This window comes from Antechinus flavipes, chromosome 5, assembly GCF_016432865.1.
Source record: "Antechinus flavipes isolate AdamAnt ecotype Samford, QLD, Australia chromosome 5, AdamAnt_v2, whole genome shotgun sequence".
NCBI lineage: Eukaryota > Metazoa > Chordata > Mammalia > Dasyuromorphia > Dasyuridae > Antechinus > Antechinus flavipes.
In genome coordinates, this window is record NC_067402.1 from 182,462,584 (window position 1) to 182,478,549 (window position 15,966).

Below are 15,966 nucleotides of genomic sequence, written 5' to 3' on the forward strand. Positions count from 1 at the left end.
ATAATGTTAATAAAATGGAAAAGAATAAGGCAGAAACTGGGATAGACTAGTATCTTATACCATCTACCAAGATAATGTCAAAAAGGATACAAGACCTAGAAATAGAGATATTATAAGAAAATTAGAACCTGGAATATATTACTTATCTAACTTATGGATAGGTGAACAGTTAATTTATAAATAAAAAAGAGATATAAAGCAAAGTTAGTTTAAAAATGTATAATATTGATTACATTAAATTTAAAATGTTTTGAAAATAAAGCAAATATAGCTAGAATCATAAGGAAAACAGAAAATTGAGGGGGGAAATTTTGTAGACTTCCTCAGATAAAGGTCTCATATCTCAAATATATAAAGAACTTTGTCAAACTATAAGAATATGATGGTCAAAGGATGTGAATAGGCAGTTTTCCAATGAATAAATCAAAACAATTTAGATGAAAAAATGCTCTAAATCATTATTGATTAGAGAAATGCAAATTAGAACAACCTTGAGATACCATTTTACACCTATTTAAATGACTCAAATAATTGAAGGAGAAAGCAGTAAGTATTGGAGAGGATGTGGAAAAATTGGGACACTAATTCATTTTTGATAAAATTGTGAACTGATCCAACTATTTTAGAGAGTATTCTGGAATTACGCCCAAAGAATTATTATACTACTTACATCCTTTAATCCAACAATACTAATTGTAGGTCTATTTCCAAAGGTGAACTGGGAAAATAGAAAAGAACATATTTGTTCTAAAATATTTATAGCAGATACCTTTGTGTGGCAAAAAACTGGAAATTATGAGGATGCCCATCAATTATGGAATGACTGAACAAACTGTCGTGTATGATTGTGATGGAATACGATTATTCTATAACAAACGATAAGGTCAATGATCTTAGAAAAACATGGAAAGACTTGCATGAAATTATGAAATCAGCAAGTTTGCAGCAAGCTTCTTAAATTTTCTCCATTCATAGCCACTTTTCACCTGAGAAATTTTTACATGTAGGTATAGAGATATACCAATCAAACAATTATTCATAATAAATCATAATTTCAGTCATGAGATCCCTCAAGCGGTCACAAACCAGCATTTTAAAAGCTAGCATATATAGTAACAGCAATATTGTTTTAAGAATAACTTTGAGCAAATAAAACATTGATTATTATAAATATCTAAATTAACTAAAAAAAAAACAAATGAAGGAAGACACTATTTGCATGCAAAGAAAGAATAATCACAAGTATGTATAGAATGATTTTAGACATCTATGTTATATGTGTAAACACATTTATTTCTAAATGTAGTCATCTAAAGATGGGAGGGGGGAAAATAAAAGAAAAAAAGAAACTTACAGCATATTTTATTATATATTTAAAAGGAATAGTATATTGTACATGCTAAACTTTCAGTTTCATTGTACAATCATTTTTTTAATTGTACTATGTTATGGAAATTCTTGTTTTATTCTATAAATTAAAAATGAAATAAAAAATGAAAAAAAGTATGAAGGAGAATTTCATATTGATCTTAGATATAATAAATTATTGCCATAGCTTATTGAATGGGGATAAAGAGTGTGACAAGATTAAGTCGGTACTTTAAAAAATCCACTTTGGAATCTGAATTGATAGTTGACTAAAACACGAGAGTGGGGTGGGGGTTTGAAGCAAGGAATCTATAAGAAAGTTTTTGCAAAAAGTTCAAGCATAAATTGATGAGAGGTGGTGGTAATTGTAAGAATGGAGGGAAAGGAATGAAATAAAAGAGATATTGTGAATGTAGAATCAATAAGATTTATCAATATTGGATATTGCTATGTGCAAAAAAGTCAAGAATTACAAAAATATTTTAAACTTCAGTGATTGTGAAGATTATAGTGCCCTCTATAGTAATAGAGATATTTGGAAGAAGCAAGAAGGATTTGAGTGGAAAAAAATAATTCTTCTGTTTTTATTGTACTTATCTCAAGATATGTCAAGGATATTTAGTTTGGGATGTCCAAAAAGTAGTTGGTTATGTAAGAGGAATTAAGGAGAGAGGTTATAGCTAGCTGTATATATGAATTATAGGATCATTTGCATATATAGGAGATAAGATCTAGGACAGCCCTTCTGGGGATATTCACAGTCATTGAGTGTGGTCTGTCAGTCAATAAGCACACTGTATTAAATGCCTGAGATATCACAAATGTATAAGATAATCACTGTTTTTAAGGCACTTAGTCTAGTGATAGAGACAACAAAATCAATTATGCACAGAAAAGATATATCTATCTATCTATCTATCTATCTAGGATAAACTGAAGATAACCAACAGAGAGAAGGCTCTAGCATCGAAATGAATTAGAAAATGTTTCTTATAAAAAGTGGGATTTTAAATAATATTTGAAGGAAGCTAAAACCCAGTAAAAATCAATCAATCAATCAATGAATTAAAGAGGAATTTTCATAAAGGTAAGAGGAAGCCAGAAGGGAGCAGTATTCCCCCAATCTAAAGAAGAGAATGATCCGAAGACTCAACAGAGAGAATGTTTCAAAGAGTCAATAGGTTGCTGAGAGCTCAAGAGGAGCCAGTATTCAGAAAAGGCCATTAGCTTTGGCAATGAAGAAATCACTGGTGACTTTGCAGAGAGCAATGTCAGCAACATGAAAAGGTCCAAAGCCTATGGAAAAATTTAGAAGTGAGGAAGAGGAAAGGAAAGGGAAGCATATCAAGTGTAGATAGCATTTTTCAAAAAGAAAATACAAGATACAGGATGATAGCAGGCAGGAATAAAAAGATCAAATGATTTATTTTTTCTTTAAAGATAGTAGATAGAGTAAATTTTCAGGTAGATAGAAGGAGTGGGGGGAAACTTAAAATTGTGAAGGTCATCAAAAAAACACAAATGGACATACAAATACATGGATTACTTGCTTATACTAATGTATCCACAATGCTAGATGTAAAGATCCATCTATAATTAAGTCTCAGTTATCTATGCACAGCACTACAGAGTATAATGTACACATCTGATAATTCAGAATATTACATTCACCAAATATATCTGTCTTTGGCATATATTCATACTTCTATTTAACTTCTTTATCCTATTCCTGCCTCACATAACAACTAGCTGTATAATTAGACAACTCAACCTCTTTCTGCCTCAGTTCCCTTAACTTTTAAATTGGAATAATAATAGCAATTACCTAACAGGGTGGTTGTGGGAAGATCAAATGATATAATATTTACAAAGCCCTTAGCATAATTTTTGGCATAGAATGGGCATTTAATAAAAACTTCTTTTCCTTTCTTCCTTGTTTCATTTTCATTCTCCTGTTAAAGTCTTCCTTGTTCCTCTCAGTTTTACTTCTCTGACTCATAAAAAGCATCAGCCTAAATAGAATTGTCTTTTGTCTCTAAATATGCTGCCTTAAATTTATACTTTCTCAAAGGAAAAAGGATAAATACTTTAATTTAGAAAGACTTAGATGGTTGCTGAATTGAAATCTTCTAGAAAGCAATATGGCACATTGGAAAAAGTAATGGCCCTACATCAGTACACCTGGATATACATGCTGGCTCTGGCATGTTTTAGCTAAATGAATAACAAATAGATGTTAAATATAACAGATTTGCTATCATTTCCAGAGTATTATACTTCATTATACCACACTTCCTGTCAAGAATAAACTTATACTTAAAAGTTGACGATACTTATTGTAACTAAGACAAATAGTCAAAGTGCTTTTTACCTTTTTTTTTCAAATTGAAGTCTAGATAAGAGAGAAAATATAAAATATAGTTATTTCCTGAAAATTAACTATCTAGACAAATATGTTTTCTCCTAAATCTGTAATTAACTGGTCACATTATTTCCAAAGTTATTTCAGGTGGGTTCCTCTATACCAAGCAGCACTATTTCTGGTGCCTCTACTAATGTATAATGTTTTTGCCTCAAGTTCATGTATGATTCACATTCCTTTCCAATTCCTGTGATCCCATAATTAGTGTCAATGCTTGTGCTGTGTTAAAAGCCCTATTGCTTGCCCTTAAAGGCATAAATTAATGGGAAAAAAAGAGTTTTCTTTGATCCCTAGTTACAAGTTATAGTATGAAGAAGCACTGGTTGACTCATAAAAATGGCCTTAGAGCATTATATTGAATACAGAAAACCTCTAGTCATACTTAATTTATAAACAGGCTACTACTATTGGTATCAGAATCATTTTGTGGCATTCTATAAGAGGAAATGAAGATCTAATTTGCTAATAAGTTTTTGACTCTAGATTTCAAAACAGAGACTTTCATTTGTCTTTTCTCTGGACTTAGACAAGAAATAGGATAGAAAGGAGGAAAAAGGAGAGGTTAGGACATATCTGCTCATTTACACTGAAATTCAGGCTTATTTTTAAAATTAAGTTATGTATAACAGGAAACTGGTCAAAGAGGGCTCAGTCCTTGAAGCAGTGTGTAGTATACCTGCTACCAATACATATGAAGTCTTGAGGAGCCTAATTCTAGAAATGTATGATGATAGAGCTAGGGCCCTATCTCTAATTCAGAATATGCTCAGGTATCTTGACTATTTCTTATTGGCTTATGATTTGGTAAAGAAAAGCTCTTTTGATTGTCTGCTGTGCCTGAACTGATAGTACATATAAAAGGCTAAAAGAATGTTCTCTTTCCTTGTAATGAGTGAGGCAAGGACTGCTCTAAAGCCTTTGGGTGGGAGAAAGCTATCGTCAGAGTACTGGTCCTAATCTGATAATTACTTTTTATTGTGGGTGGCCTCATTTTCCCACCTAAGCCATTATGCTTTTCTGCTTTCTTTTTTTTTTTTTCTGGCCTCTATTGTGTTTATTTTTTCTTTATTTTAGGAAATAAGTACATCAAGTTAGGCTCATGATTGCTTTGCAAATTCAGAAGAATGACCAAAGGTCCAACAGTGGGAGACCATAAACTTCAGCATCTGATCCTGAAGAAAACCCCAATACAGCACATACATGTTCCAGGGTAATGATCATTATAGCTGGGAGGTTGAATTCAGAAAGAACTACTCTTCTCAGATCTTGAGATGAAACTTCGAAGATTTTTTTTCCTTCATTATGATCATTCACAATTCTCCATCCAGTGTATCACCCTTATAACATTTAAACAATATTATTTAATCAGTGATTATTGATTCACAGTTTATGGCTCTTTTAAATCAATTGACCAATTAACTATTAGTTTGTTTTTTTTTTTACAAGAATCAAATACAAAATCATTGACCCCCAAAGTGGGAGCTCACTTTTTACTGCAACCTTAGTCTCTGTAGACATTGCCAACATCCTTATCTCCTTGAAGTTCACTCTAATAGTGGCCATAAGCAACAGAGAAGTCACCACTTTGTTTGCAGGTCTGTTGCTTGTATTGGTTTTATACATTGATGGTCTGGGTTATACAGGTTCATCTCAAGTAATCCACTATTACAGCTATGTGCAGACTCTGCTATGAAATCCTCTTGGAACTATGGTAACTCTTCTGATCTTTCAGAGTTCACAATGGCTTCATCTGGTCGATCCATCTTTAATACTCATTTACATAAAATCAAATAACAGGCAAAAAGACATGGCAAGGCATTGTGTTCATAGCTAGGTGGTAACCTGGTGGTGGAGATAAGGTAGCTAAAGATAGGCAGCAGGCAACAGGCCACTGCCATTCCATCTGCTGTTTCTTTCTCCCTATCCAGTAGATGAAGCAATTCTTACCTCTTTTTGTCATCAAGGAAGACAGCACTCTTCCATAAACTCAAGCCTTTTGTCGGCAATACACCAGCTCACCAGTTATTGGGGGAAAAAAAAGAAAAAAAACCTTTTTCTCATCATACAATAAGCCAATAGGAAATAGGATACCTGAATCAGGGAAAGAAAGGGTCCTAATCCTTTTACCACATATTTCCACAAACAGGATTACTAAACTTCCGCATGAATTGGCAGCAGATATATTAAGAATTGGTCTCTTACTAGACAGTCCCTGGTTTACATTCATCAGTAGAGTAACAATATACCTCTTTGCTCCTACCATACTAGTTTGGACAGTTAACATTTCTACATACAGAATATTTACTTAAATTATATATTTATTTTACATTTATTATCATTTCATTTCATTTGTATCATTTAACATTATTTATAATATATTATATATTAATTATACTTATTAGTATTTTATAAAATTATATGGTATGTGTTATATATTTATACATTTAAAACCTATATTTACATATTATAAAATGCTAAATAAATATACATGTATGCATATTATATATTCACATGCACATATTTCATATGTGTGTATACATAATACACATCTACATATACACTTTCATATGTTTTGTGACTTTTTTTTTACCCACTTCTAGCACTTCTAGGATTTCATATGGCCATTAAAATAACAATAACTTCCTAATAATTAATTGAGATTGAATTCTATAATATTTTTGAGACTTTGGAACGTTTTTAATTACCAATTTATAATTTCACCAATTAAGAGAATTTCCTTTACTCATATAAGTTGCCAGCCTTCTATGTCATAATCAACTGTCTTTTTTAGCAAAGAAGTTCCTCTGAGTCCAAAAACATTCAAACAGTTAGCCTAGGTGAAGAACTAGTCTGGCCCTTGGATGATTAAATGAATGTTATGTTGCTTTAGACTAGAAAAAAAGACACAGTTCATTTGTAGATCTACCAAACTCAAAGACCGGGGGTTTTAGCCTATTTTGAAACATGGACCCCTTTGGCAGTATGATGAAGATTATGGATTCCCTCTCAGAATAATGTTTGTTGTCCAAATGTATAACAGAAGGAAATATTTCATTTTAGTTAGAATCTAGTAAAAATAAATATATATTTTAGCCACATCCAAATTCATGAACCCCCTAAAATCTATGTACATATCCTTTGGGGAATCCGTGGCATTCAGGTTAAGAAAGCCTGCTCTAAGCAATCCTTTCCACTTCCTTAAGATATGTCAAAACTTTCATTCTGCAGTCATTGTCTTCAACACAAAAAGGCATCAGAACTACAAGCTGGCAGAAAGTTTGCTCAAAGACCTGGTCACCTTAGACACAGCAATACTTGGGAGTTTGATTTTCATTATAATATTTCATTGCCTTATACATAGTATGTGTATATACATTTCATTGTACTTTTTAAACTGCTCACATCATTTTAATATTACTTCATTAAAATGCTACATAAAATTCCACTAAATTACTATTCTGTTCCCACCATGATGTGGAGGTGACTTTTGGTTCTTGAAAACTATTTCCAGGAGAAGTCCTGGCAAATTCTACCAAGATGAAAATAAAAATAAATTTCAGGTCTGGTATTGGATTATATATGTATATGATCCTCAGCCTACCTAAGTCTGGATAGGCTAATCAACAGGCTAGTTGCTGAATTAAGAATTTTGGGGGTCATAGAAAACTTCAAAGACCAAGTTAGGAATTGACTAGATTATAGTGTTTGTCAGGAAATTTAAAAAATAATAATACTAGTAATGATGATGATGATGATGATGGCTAGCATTTATAGGTACTTTCATTTTGCAAATTTCTTTTTAGATCCTTGAAGTGTTGAAATGAACACTGTGACATCAATAAGTGCTGTTCCTTAATTCACCAGCATTGATTTAGAGGGAAATAGCAAGAAGAAAGTTCCAGTTGTGAAAATACATCTAGGTCTAGCCAAACTTTTAATAAGGTCACATAAACAATCTCGAAAGGAAAATATTTACTTAAGGGAATATATCACTGGTATATATATATATATAAACATAATATCTATGATATAATTTTATGTTATATGTTATACATTATACAACACAGATAATATATAACATGTGACTATTAGTAATATATTATATCACTGTATTAAATGTTATGTATAATTGTCATTTTAATGTTATATATGTTATGATAGTATACATTGTTACATATATGAAACATGTAATATGTTACATACTAATATCAATGATATATGTCTCTTAAGTAAATATATATATATATATATATACATATGTTCTATGTATATTATACATAATATATTAAGTCAATGACTCATAGACTTGTATTGTCTATTGACACCTACTTCTGTATTCAAACCAAGGGATAACCTTCCCAATATAAATTGAAATACTAGAGAACCAGATTTTTAATGGATCTTAGAGATACTTTAAACCTTGCATTTTGCACTTGTAAAACTAAAAAGAAAAAGTTGTGACTTCCTGAAAATCACACAGATAATAATAGAGACAAGATTTGAATTCAAATTTTTGAATACAAATACAAATTCTTCACACTAAATTTTTTCACTTTTCTTCATTTTCAGGAAATAACGATTATCCCTGATAGGTAATAAAAGAGACCGCGTTTATCATGTGCCATTCCTTAAAAACAATAAATAACTGAACCGATAACTTCTAAAGGATATATCTTTCTGAAAGTTTAGTGAATTTTTTTGGATGCCTTCCACCACAAAATAAATTACCTCAATTCACACACACACACACACACACACACACACACACACACACACACACTTTTAAAATAAACTTTTTGGGGAGAAAAAGAAACTAAGGTTGCCCAGAAACAAAGATAGGTTACAAATTTTTTCTTAATTAATTTGTTGAAATTTTATATTAAAAGCAAACATTTTATAGACAAGAACTTCCACACTTATCAATTCCTCAAGATCTTACTCAAAATCTGTATAGTAATACAATGTAATAATAAAAGGAGAAATTGGTATTTCAGTTTGCAAAATTAAAGTAGCATTATATTTACTTTGTAGAGATCAAAATCACAGTTTGTACAATATGATTTCAGAAGTCTGATAAAGTGATAAAGAATTGGCAAATTTTTAGAAAAAGATTAAGAAAATTGGTCTCATTTAAAAAAAATTTTAATGTTTTTTGTCATGAAACATAATTAAGTATTGGAACAAAACTAATCCAAAGTGTGGCTACTATATTTCATGAGATATTTAATTTGTTTATTATGAATATTTTTTATATTTAATAAACTGAAGTACTCATTGGTATACAAATCCTTAGATTGGTAATAAACATACTTTCATATTTCTCTAAATTTAAACCAGTTCACAATCTTTCCAAAAATGCTATCTCATATATAATATTCTCAGAAGAAAAACTTCATTAATTTGGCAAAATTTCAACATATGAAAAGTTAAATCTATTAGTTTCATCATCCATTTTAAAGAAAATATTTGGAATTTTTCCAGTTTCTTAAAGATGCATGGGAATGGGATATATTAGTTTCTACAATGATTGCTTTTCTTTTAAAGTAACATGTTTTCAAGGTATTGTTAACATAATATTCATTTATAATAAGTGTATTGTAAATAACCCCTATTACCATTGAGAATATATGTGTGTGTGTGTGTGTGTGTGTGTTTGCATGTTTATAAATACTATGAGAACTCTTCATTTGGTTCATTCTGTATATTTCCCAGGATTCTATGAAAATTAACTTTATGCTTCTCTTGCATTTGAAAAGGGTTGCTATGCCCTCTTACTATTCAGTAATGGAATGGTTAACTTCTATAAGCCCTTTAAGGACCATTTTGTCTCCCAAAAGTTTTTAAAATTCATTATGAAAGTTACTTTATGTGTTTTTATTACTTTAGGAATGCTAAAAGTTATGGTTATTTGAAAATAGAGACTATGTTTTCCTGAAAATATTTCCTTTGAAATGGTTATTGCCATTGAAACTAAAACTAAAATGAGTCATTCTATTTCTTTTGATAATTTTTCTTTTACTTAGTGAAATCTATAATTTGTTTCAGTCTTCAATAAGATAAATGTGTTTAATCCATCAGTACAGGTTTTGTAAAAAAAAAAAAAAAAATTACCTTCTGTTTAATGTGTTTATGCAAACAGAATTGCTATTTTTAGTAAAGTAGTATATTTGCTATGATAATTGAGTATTTTAGCTAATACAATTTCTATGATTTCAATAGCTTATTTTTTAAAAAGCAAGACTTAAATTGGATTAGAGCTTACTAAACCTTACAGCTCTTAAACATCAGATAAATGTAATTGTGTGTATATATATATACATATATATATATAATAGATAGATATAGATATTATCATTATTATTGTTATTATCCATGTGTATGGATTCATGTCTTAAAAAAGAAAAGTTTGTGGGAAAGAGTTGAAAAAATGTATCTCTAAGAATTTAGGAATGAGGCCCTCTTTTATTTTTAATCATTAAAAGGCTTCCAAAACTATATTGCCAGCTAGTTGCTTCCAGGTTCAGAGAGTTCAATTTAAGAGCTCATAAAAAAAAAAAAAAAAATTGAATTTCTTTCTTCTTGGCGAAAACATGAAAAATGATAGAAGTGGTGTTTTGCAAGAATTGTTTAGAGTATATATTCTCTTTGCATTTATTATCAGAGATTCTATAATCATCCTATGAGTCCAAACATGCCTCTATACTAACCCATGAGCCAACATCCGAGGGAGAAAGTGGTGGTATGTCAGAAAGAGAAACCAGAAGACAAACTTAAAATACAGGTTGTCTCGAACTTTGTGTATGCCTTATGGCCTTAGGCTTTTTTCCACTGTAACATTCAAATTCCTGGAAAAACAGCTCAGTGCAGTTCTACACTTCAGTCCTTTGGGGGTTAAAAAAGGAAGGTAGCTATGAACTCTGTTCTTCTTTAAACTAATGGACTCCCTCTTCCCCCTCCCAGTACTCCCCTTTCCCTGTCCTCATAGCACCCTTTGTCTACTTTTATGAATTAAAACATGCACACATACTTGCACACACAGGGAATCCTGCCCATTAATTAAAGGACTTGTCAGCCCCAATCCTAGATTCTTACAGTGCAGGAAATGTCTCCCCTTTTAAGTGCAAAACCATAACATTACCATTTCCCCAAGTGCTCTCTGTTTTAGGCTGCTTTCCTAATTAGAGGGATGATAACAGCCCTACTGATTGGCATTATAAAAGCACTAGTTTGGCTTCATCTGTCCCAGGTGTGCTGTGTAATTTTTTTCTTCTCACCGTTTCAGAGCACTACCTCTCTCCTTCATTGTTCCTTAAAGTTTTCATCTGAGGAATTAATACAGATAAAAAGACATTAGAAGAGAAGCTCCTCTGCCAAAGCTCATCACTGAAACCTTTTATCAAAAGTACAAACTATACAAGTTAGGTGTTTTTTTTTTTTTTTTTTTTTACCCTTTTGTTTCTGGGGGGGGGAGAGAAGTAGAGAAGGGGAGGAGGGGAACGCAGCTCTGTCAATGGGCTGAATGCACCATTAAAACTGGCGTCACTACAAAGGTTATTGCAGATCTAACTGTCAATACAGTGAGTAGAGTGGAGTCCGGTAAGGGGGGAGCTTTGGTGAGAAAGAGATACTTTGATATTTTGGAATGTTAGAAGGGTGAATGTGAAAAATTGGAGGTTGGGGATCTAATTACCCAACCATAATTGGGGGCTAGGGAATAAGTTGCAGTCCTCTCAACTCACCGCAGATCAATTATGTTAAGAGAACATCTGTAAGTAGAACTTAATGAGGTCCATTAGAGCAACATGTACAGCCTCCTCTAACAGTACTTGTCAGCTTCTTGGATGAGCTGAAGGAAGCTGCTAACTAGGGACCTGGTGAGGTGTTTAAATACGGGAGGAGCAGAGCTGGCCCACTCAGGTTTTGTGCAGTTCGGGAAGAAAGTAAGGAAGAGAAGAGCAAATAAAAAAGATAGGGAAAGCGAACCTAGGTGCTCGTGGCATTTGTGTGGCTGAATTTTGGAGAATGATGGTGGAGTTAGGGGGACAACTAACTTCATACTTACCTTGACTGAGACTTTTTCTTTTAAATTGGATTCTGAGCATATGATTCCTTACCCTTACCCTTCACCCTCACCCTTCCTGCTGCCCTAAAAAAGACTGCAACATAACAGCATCCTCTTTGGGACACTGCAGAAATAATTATTGAAGGGACATACACAAAATTAAACGGAAGTGCATTTTAAAGCTGAGAACTTGAGGATATATTTAGAAATATATTTTCCTGTGGAAGCTTTCTTTTGAGAAAAGGTAAGTTTTACACACCCGGTTATCACTACCTCATGTCCTGCCCCTGCCCTCTTCCTTCTTTCATCCCTCCCCCTCCTCCAAAAGCATTAGAGTTAAGAATATTGGATATGGCAATCTGATTTTTTTTTGGGGGGGTGGGTGTATTAAATACTCTTATCAAATGGAAAGTATGATGACCTGCTAAAACAGCTCAAGCTCTGTAACTAGAAACCTTCTAACCTCACCCCCCCCCAAAAAAAGTGTCTCTTAATAGCAGTTCTTTTGCAAAGGTTTCCTAAGGATTTGTAATTAAACTGGCTAGTTTACTCTCTGGAAATGAAGAAACTGTTTGCCTGGCTGGAATCAACCTTTAGCTTGGCTGAGTAAACAAAAGCACAAATTCTTTTTTCACTTTTTTTTTTTCTTCCCTTTCACAGGAGGGGTGAGGCATGGGGGGGGGGGGAGAGCAGGGAAAACAGGGGGTTTGCTGAGGGTTAATGGTGTTTTTTGCAAAGTGTCAGCAGAAGATGATTAAATTCCACCTCTTGTTCACCAGATCACTTTGTGTGCACTTGTATATTTCATTGTCGGCAACTGCTGATGATCACATCTGTGCAGTACATTAAGTGGCAAGCCTCTTCATCTGCACGGGGTTTTTTCCTGATGATTTTTTTTTGGTGAATAATTCATATGATTATGAAGAGAAAAACTGCTATTTTCTATCTCTCTCTTATGTAGCACAGATTTAAAAAAATCTTGCTGTAAATTGCTTGATTGGGGAGATAGCCTGCTTTCAAATAATTTAATTCATGACAAAACCTAATTACTGTCAGGTAATACCCTGTCAACTTTAATGCATTTCATCAGTCATAATGAAAAGAAGAGCATTTTATGACCCATCTAATTATCATTACATTTTAGGGGAAAATGAATGGCGTGGAGCTGAATGTTAACTATTCCATTTTATTCCTTTACACATGTGGTTTGGCATATTATTCACCAAGTTTCTCCCCTTTCTTATATATAAATATATATTCCTGATTGATGGGGGAGGGGGTAAAGCAGGGAAGGAAAGGAAGAATGGGGGATGAAGGAGGGGGAAAACACATGTAATTAGAGATCTGGGTGTTTGTCCCTTAAAAAAAGTGACAAAGTGGTTAATGTCTTTGCAGGTTGGTGTTGATATCAGGAATCTTACTGCCACAGTCCAAATAGAGTACTAATTACTGCGAATGATGTCACCGTAGGCAGAGGAATAATCCCATCATTTAATTAGTTGAATGATTTAAACAAAGATTTGCATAGATGCACTAATCAGTTGCCATGAATTACAGAGCAGCAGTTGCCAGCGAGGGGTAACAGATCATACAGTTGGAGGGAAAAAAAATCTCATCTCCTTGAACATAATTAATTTAATTGTCCTCATTAGCTGTACCATTTGTTTTGATTTTATTTCTCCCTTTCCCCACACATACTTCTCCCTCCCTCTTTTCTTCTTCTCAGTGCATTGGTTGAGAGAGAGAGAGTGAGAGACTGCTGTGTTTTCAGAGTGGTTGTAGCAAAGGTAGGGGTATAAGCAAGGAACTATTCATACAGATGAGGTGAATGTATGCTTGTATAAGTAGGAGAGAAAGGCAAAAGTTGAGAAATCTGCTAATGTACAGATCAAATCAGCTGAAGGGGGTCGTTTTAACCTGCTGTCTGTGATTTTTCATTTATTTTTCAGGTTAGTTCTAAGTTTTGTTACTATTTTAAAGGGAGAAAAAAGTGGCCACATCATAATCTCATCATAAAGGGGTCTTGGGGATGGGGAGTTGGAAGGCCAAAATATTGGTACTTTTAATTTTTATAATTTTATTAAAGCCCAAAGTTCATTTTTTTTAAGATTGCTTTTTTTGTTTGTTTGTTTTAAACTATTATTTCTACGTTAAATTGGTGTTGGGGATAAAGAAGTTAGAAGTATTCCACTGAATCTTTCTTGGTTCTTTTATAACTTAATGTCATTTAAAGTTGGACTAAATTTTAAACCTGACTTATGTCAGAGCTTTTAAACCTGGGGAAAGAGAATAACTCTGAAGTTTTGAGAAATAATTTCTTTTTTTGTTTGTTTGTTTCCTCCAGCTGCCAACAGCCTTTCAAGAAGGAACGTAAAGTAAATGGGATGGGGAAGGGGAGAAATAGACATTCCAGTAAATAAAATATTTTAAAAACTGCATTCAAAATAAGTCTTATACAGGTACCACAGCATATTATTTTGAGAGCTATGAAAGCTTGTGGGAACCTCAATTGTGTTTTACCCAAGCTAGTAGTAAAGCACAGAATATAGAGTACTTAAAAAAGAGATAGATTAGATTCAGACTTTTTAGGAGTTTTAAAGTAAATTTAAGGAGTATTTTGGAAGAAAGGGGAAAGGAACTGAATGAATCCAACCACAAGTTCACTCTAGCTTGGCCATTAGAATGAGAGGAGGGTAGCCTGAGACTATAGGCAGGAAGAGGCCTGTGTGTGGCAGACCTACAGAGCAGGGAGTATTTTTAGGACTATGAATGAGAGTTAGAGACCAAGCTACAATATTTATTTCCCCCCCACACTCCCCAATCCTCCTAGAATAGAGGAGGGTAATACTTTTCTAGCTAATTCTAAAAATCTTAGGTGACGTTTTAACTGAATTTTTTTTTTAATTTCCATAATTATTACTTTCAAAAGTACTATTGGGGACAGTTTATTTTAAATGTAGCCAGCTGTTGCGAAATGCCCTGGTTATCCAAAGAAATTCTTATTATCTGTTCCTTCTCTTCTCTTTATCTCCCCCCTCCCACACACCCACTGATCATCGCCCTTTCCCCCACCCCACCACACCACCACCCCCCACCGCGGGAGTTTCATTTTGGATAGGCTGGGACTTAGAGGGTCCTTTCTGAGTTGATTTCGGTAGAGGTCACTTTTTTTTTTTTTTCCTAAGGGGTTGTCCCTGGTGTTTGTGTCTAGCATATGCATGTGGTTTTGCTGACTGCACTCGCAGGCTTGTAAATTTTCACCATGGGAAATTACCAACAAAGCCCAATCTGTCTCCTGGCTGCTTTGCACTTTCGGAGGGCGGCTGTACTTGACTGAGCTGCAGAACGAGAACACGAGAGGGAGCGAACGAAGGAGGGAGGGACGGGAGAGAGAGAGAAGGAAAGAAGGGGGGATGGGGGGTGAGAGGTAAATAGTCTTAAATCGGAAGGGAGCTGCTTCTCTATGGTCTTGACAAGAGCTGCCTGGGCTCTGCTGGCTCAGTAATAACTGAGTGACCTTTTCTTTTGCTGTATTATGTCTGGCTGGTAAGGGATTGCATTTTGCAGCTGATAAAGCCCTGGCTTCATTCAGCTTGGTTCCTCACACGCTGCTTAGGTAAGTTGTCTTGAGCCAGGACAGAGAAAGACAGCCGTGGACTGTAAGATACTAAAAGGAGGACACCTGTAGCTCAGATGTGGTCAACACAATTATTTGGCGGATCCTTGAGGACCTCATTATTTTAAACTTAAAGAATAGCGATTCCCTCCCCTGTCCTTTTTTTTTTTTTTTCAAACAATGCTTCTTTTTGACCTTTCCCAAGGAGAAGAGCTACAAAGCAGCCACTGTGCTCACTGAACTGCCTCCCCCTGTATTGCTTAATTGAGAAGGTAAGTGAAGCAACTGTATACACAAGCTTTGGGTTATTTGTGGTGTGTGTATGTGTGCGCGTGCGTGCGTGTGTGTTATGTGGGTATTTTTTTTCGCCTCTCCTAATGAGGTATAAACTAGAGCCGCAACACATCGTCTTCTGCACTGTAACTTTCGCTCAAGCTGCAGCTCTGCTGAGACGATTTTGTTTAAATCATGTGAGGCTTCATTATTTTTATGATGAGA

The 15,966-nt window shown here is 33.8% G+C and overlaps 1 protein-coding gene across 2 annotated transcripts in view; it reads left to right on the plus strand.

Moving 5' to 3' along the window:
• Window positions 1–11,607: 11,607 nt before the first annotated feature.
• Window positions 11,608–15,966, plus strand: part of LMO3 (LIM domain only 3) — a 75,053-nt gene continuing 70,694 nt past the window's right edge. The window contains exons 1-2 of one of the 2 annotated variants that reach the window (XM_051962223.1): window positions 11,608–12,096; window positions 15,674–15,740. The gene's annotated coding sequence lies outside the window, so the exon portion shown is untranslated. Of the gene's footprint in view, window positions 12,097–15,001; window positions 15,469–15,673; window positions 15,741–15,966 lie in introns of those variants that run through there. The other variant, XM_051962221.1, reaches the window with a different exon arrangement.